Source organism: Myxocyprinus asiaticus, chromosome 33 (genome assembly GCF_019703515.2).
Source record: "Myxocyprinus asiaticus isolate MX2 ecotype Aquarium Trade chromosome 33, UBuf_Myxa_2, whole genome shotgun sequence".
Classification (NCBI taxonomy): Eukaryota; Metazoa; Chordata; class Actinopteri; order Cypriniformes; family Catostomidae; genus Myxocyprinus; species Myxocyprinus asiaticus.
The window spans coordinates 29089406-29103912 of NC_059376.1; the positions used below are offsets into that span (position 1 = coordinate 29089406).

General features: G+C 40.1%; 1 protein-coding gene across 1 annotated transcript in view; it reads right to left on the reverse strand.

Annotated features, from left to right (window-relative positions):
* LOC127424663 (adherens junction-associated protein 1-like) overlaps positions 1-14507 on the reverse strand; it is an 88225-nt gene that overhangs the window by 20800 nt on the left and 52918 nt on the right. The window lies entirely within an intron of this gene.

The window sequence follows — 14507 nt, forward strand, 5'->3', positions numbered from 1 at the left end:
CCTTTGTCATATGACGATCAAGTTTTTTCAAAGTGACAGAATTCGTAATTGAAAAATGATGAGCAATGTCAAAGGATTGGATTTGTTCAAATGACCAAAGTTCAGCCAAGCTGATTCTTGGTTCTTTGGACTTGTTATCTGTTAGCCAATCAGCTTGCCCACATGAATGAATGTTACACTTATATTGCGCTTTTCTGACACTACACTCAAAGCACTTTACATGGTGAACATGGGACTCTCCTCAACCACCACCAGTGCGCAGCATCCACCTGGATGATGCAACGGCAGCCATAGTGCGCCAGAACGCTCACCATACACCAGCTTTTTGTGAAGAGGAGAGATTGGAGTGATAGAGCCAATTCATGTATGAGGATTATTAGGAGGCCATGATCAATAAGGGCTATGGAGGGAATTTGGCCAGGACACCAGGGTTACACCCCTACTCTTTACTAGAAGTGTCCTTAGATTTTTAATGACCACAGAGAGTCAGGACCTCGGTTTAACGTCTCATCCAAAAGATGTTGCCTTTTTACAGTATAGTGTCCTCGTCACTATACTGGGACGTTAGGACCCACACAGACCGCAGGGTGAGCACCCCAAGCTGGCCTCATTAACACCTTGTGGAGAGTGGGACGGGCCAAGTGACGATTGTGCGGAGCGAGGCTGGGATGGACACCTGAAGCGAATTATCCCACCCAGCTGTTGGTGATTGCAGTTTTGGCGGGCGGGGGATAAAGCCGCAACGAGAGCTGCAGTTGAGAGTCTTTGTCTAACATTTAAATTGAATAGTTTTGCAGATAAGCTGGTTTCACCCCAGTGCGCTGCTAGAGTTTTTCTCTGAAACCCACCTCCACCCCAGCTTCATTTGTCTAGGCCTGCTACATGGGGATCATTTGCATGTCTACATATTTGTCCAGGAGCATGTCCTACATGCTTGATGCAGCATGTCTTGTGTTTTGTGCAGCAAAAAACTCATTATGTCTGTGTATTTTCTAGCAGTAGCAAGTCTCAGTAGTTGGTATGCCAAGACCAATATCCTATCAATATGTCATACCCATATTAACATGCCAACTCTTTCCAAGAGTTGTCATGGCTGAACTTCAATGTCTAAAGAGAACTATAATGGAGTGTAACACACAAAAAAGACAATGTTAAAATGATGCTTTCAAATTCAGCGTAAGCACTGAATGTGTCATTTTACGCTTGGTCATTCAGTTTTATGGCTTTAAAAGTAGGGGTGTACACTGAAAAAATTTATTTTGGATGTAGTTGGATGTGAATGAGATGGTTTCACTTATGAATACAACCATTACTCATGCATGGGTGATAATTTGAATAGCAGCACGCACATATTTGCTCAGTACATTATTTAGAAAACTGTTTTTAGTTCTGCACCATTTGTCCTCTCACAGACCATTGAGAATGACTGAAAGTTTATTATTTCCATTCTGATTGAGAAGTGTAACTTGGCAATTTTATCCACGTTGGAATCTAGTCAAATTTATGTTGGATTCAGTTCCAAAGGTTACATTTGAACATTAGTGCTGGGAAAACTTCCACAATGCAGATATCCGAGTCATTCAGTAATTGATTTAACTTATTCTATTATTTTCAGAAACCTTAACTTGAAATCAACTTAAAATCAAAATGACCATATTTATTATCTTACTGCGTATTCCTATTCTCAGTTTGAACATTTCAGCAGTGCATCCTTATCATAATGTAATCTTTTGCTATTCCTCTGAAATTATGGCTGTTTGGTCTATTAGATAACATTAACCAACAGACAAATAGATATGTAGGCGTTGGTTTAGCAAACTCTCTTTCAATGACGGCCACTTTAATAATCGAATCAATTCCTTATTATGTCCCGCCATGCATTTTTTCTTGTTGAATATCCTTTTTCATTCAGAAATACGTCACATTATGGAAATAAAATGGGTTGCATTCGGAAACTAAAAATGACTTTAATGATTAACTCTTTAATTAGCTATTATCACAATTACCACTATTAACCCTTTGAGCAATCATTAAAAGTACAACATCACATTCATGACCCTTGAGTTGTTTAACAGGAACCCTGTCTACTGCTTAATTTACCAGCATCTCATACTAATTTGTGTTCAATGTTGATTTAAAAATGACAGGTCCCCCAACCATTCCCAATCTATGCCTTTCACTTGATTGCTGTGGTTTTCTGTTTATAGACATGTTGAAACCTTCTGAATCCCTCTCTCTCTTTCATTTATGAAAACAGGCCTGATGAAAATCTTTCCAACAAACTGACGCCTACAAGCTGCAAATACCCAGTAACCAGCTCTAATTTTTAATGCATTGGAGATGCAGGAGTGGAAGGGGTGAAGTCTATTCTCCTCTGAGTTTTAACCTCCTTACCTCTGCTCCCTTTTTTGTCTTTCCACATGCTCCACCTGGTCAAGAGAAAACTCTCATTGCGCCTGCTGAAGGTTCGCAATTTCCAATTAATGTTGATGTCAAGATGTCAGTCACACTTGACTTCCACTGAGCTACAGCAATCCAAAACACTTACTGCAAGAAGACTGAGAGAAATAGAGAGCAAAACAAGGAAGATCAAAGCTAATTATTCTGAATGCCTTTTTTCCCAGTGTTAAAGGCTTCCCTGCATAATTCAATCACTCTGTAGTGAGGGAGGGAAAGGTGGCCAATCTACTGACTAGACATTGTGATTGTGTTACTTAACATATAATGAAGTTGCACTGGATGGAACTACTTCACTGCTGTCTGTCAAAGCAGCCATGTGAGCTTATCAAGTGTATAAAGGTTTACCTCGGTAAAACTGAACAGTCCTATTGAACGAACAGTTTTGGGAAGGACAGTCCTTCTTACAAAATCCGACCAGATAAAGGCATCTTAGTAGACAGGATGTTGCGCAAACATTGGATTCGGACATGCCTTGTGGCCTTCCTCCATATAATGGCTGCAAGAGCAGCATTTTTCAGCTTTCGGATACAGCCTATATACAGTATTTCATACTACAATGTGGATAAGACACATCCCTAAGGGCTTGTAAGTGAATTTAGCACACCTTTGGCAGGGAAAATATCAGCCTTTTAAATTAAACTGGAACACATACAATGCTACCTGAAAGCATTAACTATTTAACAGCATCTTAGAATTTGTTGCATCTCAAAAATCTCAAAATATAGTTTTAGAAAATATTGCTACCCGGGGAGTGGACTGTGGTTCCGAACCCGAGACTACGAGGTGGTCTGAGCTCGGTTGCAATGAAACTGTGGCATGATTCACATGAGTGAGAAAGCAACCTCATGTGAAAGCACACACGTGCACCATGAATGACAGGGGAACATTGTGGGACACAGAAGAAGTGAGGTGCCTTCTATATAACTGCGTGAGTGAGCGTGCAACCAGCTGTGTCCACAAAAAAGATCATTTGTGATCATCCGATATAGTTGCCTTCTCCTGGACATGTATATATATATAATATATATATATATATATATATATATATATATATATATATATATATATATATATATACAGACATATATTATAAAAAACTATAATTCACATAATTAAAATGCATTACATTATTTTGGCAGATGATGAGTAAAGCGTTGATAAGACAATACAAAAATTTTCTTAGTATTCCAATTTGTTGTTTATTCCCATATTATTGAACCAATCACTGGCCTACAGTTCACAGCAATCCATTTTGCAATTGAATTCATCAATCAGTATGAGATTTATAATAAAGGCTTGTCTAAGGATGCGTCAATGTACGCCTGCATCAGATTTGGTTGCGTCACGTCATAAACATGGTTTTTAGATCACTGTGTCGAGTTTAACGTAGTTTGAAACTTTGAAAAACACGTGTGCTGACGCGAGTTGATGACGGAAAAGCACCAGGGTTTGACAGAATCATATGTGATTCTGAAACCAGACCAACACTGCAGGGGGTACCGGGAACAATCGCGCTCGGACTCAGACCGCAGCAAACACGCCCAGTGTGAAAAGCACCATAATGTCTTCTAGTACACTCTTTGGGCACCTGAAATTATGTATTTTTTTCAGTGGCCTGAAAACCAATGTCAATTTATAGGGTGGATTGCCAGTAATGAAAGATCATTACATCTTAAACAGCTGTGGTTTATCGGTATGAATCTCAACACGTGTGGGAGACCTTGGTTGTATATTCCTCTTGGGGATCAATTAAATAGATCTGACTGTATTTTTGCAGCAAGAAAAAGGATTAGTGAATTAGATGAGAACTTGCATTTGAGTGGAATGTGTGAATGAAATTCCCTGCTTTACTGTAATTATTATAATTATCATATTACCATTGAACACCCTTCATTGAACAGAGTGTCTCACTAGAGTTATTAGGATGTCACAACATAATTTCACTATATTAACTAAAAATTTGCTTTTCCAACCATTAACCATGTAAGGCATTTTAAACAACTTACGCATGTCGTTAGCCTGATGGCTCCATCAGTGATCTTCATGGTAATGCTAGTCTCTTAAATAGAGACAAAGAACACACAAACACTTACAAACATGATCCAAACTAAACATTAGCCAAGCGCCATGTACGAGTTAAAATTGGCTTCAGCAAGTAAGCCAATAAGAGTTATTTGCCAGTTGTTTTGTAACTTTATTAGGAGCTCCAACATTATACATGGTTCAAGTTAAAAAGTAATAATGATATTCTGTTCATCGCTGATGTAAGTGACGTTCAATGGTGAGTGCAGTTCGGAGGTTGCCTTTTCACTCTAACATAAATTTTTACTCCACTGACAGTTAAGTTTAGGGTTGGGGCTCAGATTAGGGGGTAAAGTTAATAACATGCATTTCTGTTCACAGTATAACATTATTTACAACTAAAAATACAACTAATTTTTGGCACCACTCTGTGAACATTTCACCAGGAAACTGTATCTCAAATGTCAACATCACATCATTCATGGGTCTGTTCTAAAACTTAGTGAGTTGCCTCGCTGTCTATTTCCTACATAGGCAGCTGTCTCCTATGGCAGCATCCTACCTGAAATTATACCTCATAAGAGAGCAATTTGTAACACTCTACATAGGCGGGAGCTCCGCGCATCATTTAAATAGCGCTCCTCACACGCAGCGCACAAGACTCGACTCACAACTAATTTTAATGCAGGTGATGGCAGGTTAATATTCTCAGGTTTGGCAAAAGCTATTTTTGGACCCTGTTTATGAGCAATCAAATAGGTTTAAACACTCTTCTGCACATACACACACATTGACTAGTAAACAGCTGAATCACTGTAGTCTATAGCGATAAAATCTTCATTGTGCTATAAGAACAGACTCCCAAAGTACAAGCTGTCACCAGCAGGAACAATATGTGACTCTACAATGTAGTTTAGCCAGCACTCAGCTGATGGAGAGAAGCTGCTATGTGATACATTGCACAAAGTAGCGATGCAATGGTCCTTGGGGGAAGGCCAGATATAGTTCATCATTAAACTGAGTGAGCAGTTGCTAAGCTGTCTCAGATGCCCATGATTAAAAGTAAATTAGGGTAACTCATCAGAATGTTTGGGTTAAATGACGAATCGATCTGTCTTCTTTGTGTTTGAATTGCTTGAAATACATTAAATAAACAAGAACATCAACTTTCTATTTAGAAGTAGAAAAAAAATGGGTAACTCATCAGAATATATGGGTTAAATAACGATTCAATCAGTCTTCATCTTTTGATTATTTGCAACACAGTTAATAAACAAGGACATCAACATTCTGTTTAGAAGTAAAAATACATTTCCAAAAACATAATATAATAACAAATATAATTACAAAAATATATTATATTTTATTGTCATGTTACATGGTAAAGAGTTATTTAAGCTTTCTTAAATAACAAAAGATTTGCAAGCTCCATTGCATTTACTGTGTTCTATGCATCTGCCCTCAACCACAGAGATAAGTGAGGTATTTATTTATTTGTACAAGGTTAACAAAAGCTAAACTTCTCATCAGATATTACTTATAGGTCCTGCAAGTTTGACAAAAAGATTTATGTCCATTAGCAACATGTTCTGTTGATGGATATCTCCATTAGGAAAAAAACAAATGCTGCTTCTGTTTAATGCTGCTGGTGTTCTTAACTTAAAAGAGACTTGTGAACAAACAGTAACACAAATCCCCTTGCACTTCACATGTTCTGATATGAACAGAGCCGGACACTTGCTCGTGTGCATGCCTAATGCTCCAGTTTTGTATTCATGGCCCATGGCTTTTTTCCCCATTACTCTACATGTCAGAAGCAGTTTAGTGCTAGTGCAGGTGTTTGCAAGAGGCTAAATTTACCCGAGATGCTAACTGAATGGGGAAGCGGAGGCACATCACCTTGATAGGGATTTTGTTTCATCGGACCAATTCAGTTCTACCTCTGCAGATATGAATAATTATGGCATGCCTTGAACCAAGGCAGCACTACATTATACATCGAGATCTAGGGCAAATCTAAAGCTTTGCATGCATCAGTTGATTTCCTTAACCACCTTCCATATTTATAGTACAGAACAGAGTAAATGTAAGCCATCTGGTTAACATTTCCTAATCATTATCAAGGAATTTCCTTATCAGCTATATATTTTTCCATCTGCAGGGCACGATTGACTGTCATTCAAATATTTTACTGCTCAGATTTTAATATTCTGATGTTGCTTGTTATTTGTTGGAGTCAATGACGAGTGACTTTCCAACATTTTGTTTTTTCCTTTATGGCAAAATACCACTTAGAAGAGAGCTATGGACTGTGCAGCAAACAAATTATTCAATTTTCATGCCTCAGTTGTATTAAAACTACAATTAACACTGGTATTTCTCCTATTCACCAGATCATTAAACTATGCAAAAACATCACAGCATTGTCAAGATTAACCAATTACACTTCCACACAGGAGCAAAAAAAAAAAAACAGTCAAATTAATTTAGTGGCAAATATTAGATTAAACTGCTTACTGCACATGAATAATATAACAGTGCTCTAAGAATGTGAGACACTACCTCGATTGTGAGTGGTCAGTTTACTGCCTTTGCTATCTTGCATTCACTGAGCTCTTATAAAGATCAGATGAAATGAAGAGGAAATGAGGAGGGGGTAATTGGAACAGCACTTTAGAGATTAAGGGAAGCCTTGCATTGGCCTTTAGATGTAATGACACCGTTGTCGTCACTCCAGATAGACTTAATTTAGCTAATAATTTCTGTTTAATGAGGCTGCGACATTTGATTGGAAGACATTTGATTCCTGCAGTCATCAGTAGCCTAGTTTCCATCCACTTTTCACACTATTTTGTTAGACAAAGTGAAAATGCATAAAACAAATTTTGCGAAATTTGCTGTCTTCTGCCCGTTTCCATTCAAATGGCCTTGGTGTGTGTGATGACGTCATGCCTAAAACAAACACTTTGTCGAATAAGTTGTCAAGCTGGCAACCTGGAAACCTGCACCAAGTAGTGGGGGGAAACTTTCAGTCTTAGTATAAGGCCCATCCATCGATGTATATATGCTGTGTGCACAGCTATTAATAAAAAAAAAAAAAAAAAAAAAAAAGTGTAATATCAGGATTTACATATAATACATTCCTGATATTCAATAGGTTATTTTGAACAATCATCTAAAGCATTGCCATCACAACTGCATTATGTCCTGCATATTTGTCCAGAAACTCTTAATGACCAACTGAACTTGATTGTCATCTAAAATACATTTTAATGTCATAATGCAATTTACATTTTCTGAAGAAGCTCAGCAAATGCAATCCGAGGTAAAGAGGTTTAAAAGATTTAAAGTTTCAAAAGCTCGTTTTCTGAAAGTGAACTCAGCATTGGACAAATAGTTCTGATAGTTTACAGTCTTGAAAAGTGTAGAACATTCTGAGAGTCATTCAGCTGACTTTTTTTGTCTACAGAACAGGGTAAGGCTAATTTAAGTTTGTGTAAAGAAAAGGCATATATGTGTGAGGGACTCGACATGGAGGTGAAGGTAGAATCCAAATGCAGGAAGTTTATTTACAATCAGCATACAAATCCAAAACACAAGGCAGAGATGTAATCGTTGAAGCAGGCAAAGTAGTTATTAACAGGTAATCAGTCCAACCAGGCAAACAGAGCAACAGAAATCCAAAATCGGTAATCTAGTAAAGCAGGCACAATGTTCATAACAAGAATGCAATGAAACAGGCAATGAGAATAATGCTTGGTAAGGCAGTGAAACTGGCAATACTTCAGTCACACTGGAAAAGCATGGCTATTTATATGGTTCAAACAGGAAGAAAATGGTTCAGTGTCAGTATTCGGAAGAGGGCTCCCTCTGGCGGTTGGCTGAAGGGATACCAGCCTCATTCGTTACTGAACCCCCCATGAACATCTCCGGGTGTTCTTCTTGGTCGTTGTGCAGGACGATTCGGGTACGCTTGGAAGTAGGTCCTTCGTGGCTACCCATGATCTCTCTGGTCCATAACCTTCCAAGTCCACCAGGTACTGCATCTGGCCCCCTCGATGACGTGAGACTATGATCTCTCTGACCATGTAAGCAGGTGATCCATCGATCTCCAATGGAGGAGGCGGCTCAGGATCCGTGGTTCCGGGGCCAGATGTCGGGTGGACAGGTTTCAACAATGACACATGTAAAGGAAGGAGAGATGCAGTAGTTAGCAGGTAGCTCTGACAATTTTGAAATGGACCAACATACCTGGAATCCTGCAGGGTAGCCACAACCTGAGGTCCTGTGTTGATAGTCAGACTCTCTGGCCAGGTTGATAGTCAGGGTGGGGATGCCTCCAATCAGCTTGGATCTGTTGGGCCCGGATGGCCTGCTGCAATCTGACATGCGTACTGTCCCACACCTGCTCGCTCCAGCTGACCCAATCATCCACTGCTGGCACCGTAGTGGGTTCACCCAATTTATTATAATTAATTATTTATCACACATTATACGTTTGCACATATACAGTGAAATTCTTTTTTTCACATATCCCAGCTGCAAGCTCAGGGGTCAGAGTGCAGGGTCAGCCATGATACAGCACCCCTGGAGCAGTTAGGGTCAAGGGCCTTGCTCAAGGGCCCAACAGTGGCATTTTGGCGGTGCTGGGGCTTGAACCCCCGACTTTCTGATCAGTAACCCAGAGCCTTAACCACTGAGCTGCCACTTCCCCAACCAAGGGAACATAGGAGGTTGGTAGCCCAGCACACATTGGAAGGGGGTAAGTCCTGTAGATGAGGGCGTGAGGGAGTTCTGGGCATATAGAGCCCATGGGAGAATGCTCCACCTCTGTTGTTCTTGACTGCAGTAAGACCTGAGATATCTGCCAATTTCCTGGTTTAGCCTCTCCACCTGTCCGTTTGCCCGAGGATGATAACCAGATGTGAGGCTGACATTGATGTCTAGCTATTTACAGAATGCCTGCCAGACTCTGGAAGTGAACTGTGGTCCCCGGTCAGACACTATGTCTTCTGGCAGAACATAGATCCTGAAAACTTGGTCAAAAAGAACGTTAGCGGTTTCCATGGCAGTGGGTAGACCTTTCAAACGTTAGCAGTTTCCATGGCAGTGGGTAGACCTTTCATGGGGATTAGTCTGCATACGGTTTTGTAGGAGTGCATTCTGGTTGTGCAGGGTCTGTTTGTTGGGCTCTTTGGATTTCTTCCATGATGTCCCAGCTTATGAGTGCAATGATAACAGAAGGTGGTAGTATGGATTCATTTTGAGGGGTGTTGTGAAGAGGATCATGATGATGGGAAAGAGCATCAGTTTTGCAGTTCTTACTGCCAGGGCGGTAGGTGACTGTGAAATGAAACCTTGTGAAGAGTGACCATTGGCTTGTCGTGGATTCAGACGTTTTGCTCCCTTGATGTATTAGAGGTTCTTATGTTCGGTGATTACTTTGAATGGATGGACAGAACGTTCAAGCCAGTGGCACCACTCTTCTAGCGCAGCCTTCACGGAGAGTAGCTCCTTATTTCCAACACCATAGTTCCTTATAGCTGAGTTCAGTTTACGGGAAAAGAAAGCACAAGGATAAAGTTTACCAGAGTTACCATGGCGTTGAGAGAGAACCGCCCCTACGCCGCAGTCTGAGGCATCCACTTCCGCAATGAACTGTTGGTTAGGATCTGGGTGCTTGAGAATGGGGGCAGTCGTTAAACTTGTCTTGAGGGTGAAGGCTTTTTGAGCAGAGTCATTCCACGGAAGCCTGGATGGTTTTCCCTTGAGCAATGACGTTAAAGGGGCAGATATGAGACTGTAGTTGTGGATAAACCTCCTGTAGAAGTTCGCAAAACCCAGGAAACGATGTAGCTCCTTAACAGTGGTGGGTCTTGGCCACTCCATCTCAACTCCTTTATGACTGATGATATACCCTAGGAATGTTGTATGGGTAGTGTGGAACTCACACTTTTCTGCTTTCATGTAGAGTTGTTTCAGAAGGTGGGAGAGGACCATTTTAAAGTTTTTGTGTTGTGCTTTATCATGGGAGTATATGAGGATGTCGTCAGTGTAGGCGATGACACATCTGTTGAGGAGGTCTCTGAAGATCTCGTTGATGAACAACTGGAACACAGCTGGTGCATTGGCCAGGCCATAAGGCATCACCTGGTATTCATAGTGCCCCCTAGTGGTGATAAATGCGGTTTTCCACTCGTCTCCCTCTCTACTACGAATCAGGTTATAAGCACTTCTCAAATCCAGTTTTGTGTAGATGCGTGATTCACGTAGTTGTTCTAGGGCAGACGGTACAAGGAGTGGGTACCTGTACTTGATTGTCACTGTGTTCAATCCTTGGTAGTCAATGCATGGACAGAGCCCTCCATAGTTCTTCTCAACGAAGAAGCCTGCTACAGCTGGTGAGGTGGAAGGACAAATGAACCCTGAAGCTAAAGCCTCCTCAACGTAAATCTCCATAGCCATGGTTTCAGGTCTTGACAATGGACAGGCTTTGCTCCTAGGGGGTGCCATGTTGGGAAGCAACTCCACAGTGCAGTCCCATGGACGATGAGGGGGTAGTTGGGTTGCCTTGGTTTTGCTGAATACCTCGGCGAATTCAGAATATTCCCAGGGGACCTGGATTTGAGCTTGGTTCTCAGGACTTTCAATGCTAGTAGTTAAAAATGGCATGGTGACAGTGACATGACAGTTTGACTGACAATAATCTGACCATTTTTTTAACTCACCCTGGTTCCAGGAGATGATGGGATCATGGATAGACAGCCATGGATGACCCAGGATGAGAAGATGCTTGGGTGAGTTGATGACATAGAGATGATCTCTGTGTGAAATAATCCAATCCGTAATGTAACTGGAAAAGTTTGGTGAGTGATGCCTGTTTCTATAGGTGCATTATTCACAGCAGCGATGTTAATGGTGGGTATACAAGGTACTGAAGGGATATGGAGTTCTTGTACTAGTTCTTGGTGAATAAAATTCACAGCAGCCCCTGACTCGACGAGTGCTGTAACACATTTCAGCTTAAAGGAGAGTTCAGTGGGAAGGGAAACTGTGGTGTGTGGGAGATGAAATGTTCTTGGTACTCACATTAGTTCCAACAGCTGGATATTTCTTGCCTTTGTGAGGGCATGCAGAGTTTCGATGATTCCTCTCACCACAATAGTAACACTGTTGCTCCTTATGACGATGATCACGTTCTTCATCAGAAACTCTGGTATAGGCGATCTGCATAGGTTCAGGGGCGTTGGAGCATGCCTGGACTTGACTATGGACCAATGTTTGTGACTTGGAACTCATCTTTGAGCGTGGTGAGTTGTGTAGTAAATTATCAAATCCTTACAGCCAATTAAATGAATTCATTGAATGTTGAATCCTCACCCTTGCATGCGAGTTCGGCCTGCAGATTGTAGTTCAGTCCCTCTCTGAACACAGTCTTGAGTTCGATCTCATTCCAACCACTTTGGGCCACTAATGTCCTGAAGTGTATGGCAAAGTCAGCTGTAGAACGTTCACCCTGGAGTACATGAAGCAGCTGAACAGAGACATATTTACCTCCCTCTGGGTATTCAAACACTTCATGGATCTGGGAAGCAAAGTAATCAAATGACATTTGAAGCGGACTATCACTCTCCCTAAAGCTGAGGCCCAGTCTAGTGCTTTTTCAGTAAGTAACGTCATCATACATGCACATTTCTTGGATTCCTGACTGAATGACTCTTGTTGATTGGAGAAATATATTTTACATTGACGTAAAAACCCCTTACATTTATCTGGCGAGCCATCAGATTTATCAGGAAGAGCGAATCTTACCGGTGTAGCTTGTGGCGATGGAAGAGAACTGATATAGTGGGTGAGGTTCTCATTTGCAGCTCTTAGGTTGTTCAGTTGTTCCTGGTAACGCTTGAGAAGTTTGCTCTGGTAAGTGAATGCAGCCTGGAGCTGAGAAACGTACGCTGGATTCATGGGTGGCAAAGTATTCTGTGAGGGACTCGACATGGAGGCGAAGGCAGAATCCAAATGCAGGAAGTTTATTTACAATCAGCATACAAATCCAAAACACAAGGCAGAGACATAATCGTTGAAGCAGGCAAAGTAGTTGTTAACAGGTAATCAGTCCAACCAGGCAAACAGAGCAAAACAGTAATCCAAAATTGGTAATCCAGTAAAACAGGCACAATGGTCATAACAAGTAGGCAATGAGAATAATGTTTGATAAGGCAATAATACTGACAATACTTCACAAAGTCACAATGGAAAAGCATGGCTATTTATATGGTTCAAACAGGAAGTCACCATAGAAGAAAACGGTTCAGTGTCAGTATTCAGGAGAGGGCTCCCTCTGGTGGTTGGCTGAAGGGATACCAGCCTCATTCGTTACAATAGGTCTAAAAATATATTTTTTTTCGTTTGGTATTTTTTTTTTTTTTAATTGAATGCTTTTTTCGTTTGGTAATTTTTTATTTAATGCTTTTTTCGTTTGGTAATTTATTTAATTTAATACAGGGAATTTTGCTGGCATTTTTTCAAAAGTAAGCTAAACAATAATTTTATAGAATCGGCTATGTTAGTGTTCCAAAAAAGCACACTGATGTTTTTCTCCTAGTATTGTGTATTTATTTTTAATTTAAAACATCTTTGTGCACAGAAATTATATTTTTTTGTATTGTGGGCTAATTCCATGACTGCCGTCTATTATTTTGAATGGTGTGTAAAAGCAACTTTAATAAAACACGGATGGCTACCACGATTAAATTAATCACAAAGAGTGGCCATTAATTTGTTCTCCGTGCACTTGCATGATATGAGATATTTGTTCTGGCACTCCTGGAAGTGTCATGTTTGCAGCATCAGATCTATATGCCGTAAAGATCAATCTATAATCATGTACAGTAAATTGGCTTTCAAGGATGTATACCTTATCGTCATGATTAACACAGGCTAACGATTGGGGAAAACTCTGTCATGTGACACAACTTTTTTGCGTTAATGGCAATTTTCTCGAGAAAAAGTGTTTCCAAACCAGTTTTCGTGACATTTGAAGTATCGACATAGAGTTTATGCGCTAGAGTTAAACGGAATAATATTATGTCGATGCTTGTGAAATTTTAGCGATAATTTGCGTTTCCATCAGCTTTATTTTGATGCACTAAAACTTTTTTCGCAAAAAATCCTTGGATGGATATGTAGTTAGAGTCCGAGTTGAGTGTAATGTTAGTCGTATTTTACAGTATATAATATGTCTGTATATTACCATAAACCTCTTGTGTTAAACCTGATTGGGTTTTAAACTTTTGCCCAGTTTGCAGACTATAACAGACCTCAGTGCACAGCATACACAGGTAGAGTCAAACCAATTTGTAGACAGTGTCAAGACAGTCCCCCGTTTTGCACAGATTTTTGGAGCACAATAGTTGATCTACCCAGAGGGCATTGAATGAAATGGATGACTAGCCTAACACTTTGCAATACCAACCACGACATACTGCAGCCTGGTGGCTAATATGAAAGCTAATGTTAAATATCATCCTTCTAGCACAGAGAATATAATATTCTTCAGATACTGAGGTTGTTATTTGTAATCTACTCTGTCCACACTGTAAAAAAAAAATCCTGTTAAATTTACGGTAAAAAACTGGCAGCTGTGGTTGCCAGCAATTCACTGTAAAAAATACGGTAACCACGTTTCAGCCTTTACAGGATGTAATTTTGATGCCTGTATATTTACAGTGCATTATCATAATTTATATTATTAAATGATAAACTTGATATTAACCTTCTGAAACTGTAAAAATCTGCTTTTTACTTTATAATGTATTGTTAATCACTGTAGTAATTACAGAAGGGCATGATGACATGAAGTTCATCAATAGTGGCCCTTCCAGGAGCAATAACCAATAACCATGTAGCGACAGTGCTCAGTGTCACTCACACAAACACTTAACACCACCAGGGTAACACATATGAAATTAAAATAATACAATAAACATTTATTAATCTACATCAAATATAACACAGAACACCCC